At 39.1% G+C, this 1,525-nt stretch overlaps 1 non-coding gene across 1 annotated transcript; it reads right to left on the reverse strand.

The window, feature by feature from the left end:
• Positions 1-558: 558 nt before the first annotated feature.
• Trnaa-ugc lies at positions 559-630 on the reverse strand. The gene has a single exon. It is a non-coding gene; the product is annotated as a tRNA-Ala (tRNA).
• Positions 631-1,525: the final 895 nt, after the last annotated feature.

The following is a 1,525-nucleotide window of genomic DNA, read 5'->3' on the forward strand; positions in this document are numbered from 1 at the left end:
TTTTGGGATATCTTTTCCTTGGTTACTGGGAATCATTTCTCCATTGTGTTCAATGTAAGAAACCACTGTCCGTATGTGGATCTCCAGCTGATTTCAAAGCATCCTTGAATTAAACCCATGGGATTCAAAACCACAAGAGAATCAACCACTTAGCTAATGCAACTGAGTAAAAAGAGTCAAGATTTAGAAAATAAATTAGAAATTAAACTTTCTGCTTCTCGTGCATTATGGCAGTATTTTTCTTTGCAAGCATGAAAATTGCACAATTGCCTTGTCTCAAAGTATCTATTTTCCTCTCTGAATCACTGACAGGATTATTATTTGTATCTTTGTCAACGCTAAATAAATTGCACCTTTATAAATTAGTGCTTACCTCAATGAACTCTGCAAAAAAAGAGAACCTATGAATAAATTAAATATGTGAAAATCACTTATAAAAGCAGGGTGAAGATATTATTCTTTTTGGTAATATTTAATTACACTTGCAAAGCTTCAGTTCCCAAATTGCTTTTATATTTTTATTAATATTTCCTATATCATTAAGAATAAGTTATTACCTGAAGATGCCGGGAATCGAACCCAGAGCCTCATACATGCAAAGCATGCGCTCTACCACTGAGCTACATCCCCACTCACAAAGACAGTGGGGCTGATCTATTGGAGCTCACCAAGGCCAGCTGGACTGAGACTGAAAAAGCATGGGATAAAACCAGTCTTTCTGAACATGGCGAACAATGAGGGCTGATGAGAAGCCACGGATAATGGCAAGGGGTTTTGATCCTACTTAATGTGCTGGCTTTGTGGGCGCCTAGCCAGTTTGGATGTTCACCTTCCAAGTTATGGACGGAGGGGGGCGGACCTAAGACTTACCACAGGGCAGGGCACCCTGACTGCTCTTTGGACTGGAGAGGGAGGGGGAGAGGAGTGCGGGGAGGGGGAGAAGAGTGGGAGGAGGGGGAGGGAAATGGGAGGCTGGGAGGAGGCAGAAACTTGTGGTTTTTTTTCCTTCCTTTTCTCAATAAAAAAAAAAAAAGAACAACTTCAAAAAAAAAAAAGAATAAGTTATCATTCAATCAATCAGGAAGGAAAATTTAACAAGAAAAACCTAAGGACTTTGGCAAGTTGGACCTATCACTAGGAACTATCAACAGTGGCAATCCATGTTTTATATATGAGATATACAACTAATTAAGAAAAATCAAAATTCTCCTCCACTCCCCCCCCCAAAAAAGTCTGTCAATGATGTGTAGTAAATAAAATAAAGAAAACCTTGTAAGCCACAAGGCAAGTACCATGGATCTGGCAGAGTTCAAACCGTATCTAGTTCTGAGTAATTTCTAATTTCCATTGCTAAGAAGGTGTAATACAAACAGGGACTTGATGGAGGCATGAAGCCATCAGTTTGAGGCCACACTAGACCAACACAGCTATAAGCTAAACTTCACAAACTACCAAAAATAACCAAAAGCAACAACAAACTCATAAACCAAATGCAACCGAAAAAAAAACAAACCTCCATAACACT

Source organism: Microtus ochrogaster, linkage group LG7_11 (assembly GCF_000317375.1).
Source record: "Microtus ochrogaster isolate Prairie Vole_2 linkage group LG7_11, MicOch1.0, whole genome shotgun sequence".
Taxonomy (NCBI): Eukaryota; Metazoa; Chordata; class Mammalia; order Rodentia; family Cricetidae; genus Microtus; species Microtus ochrogaster.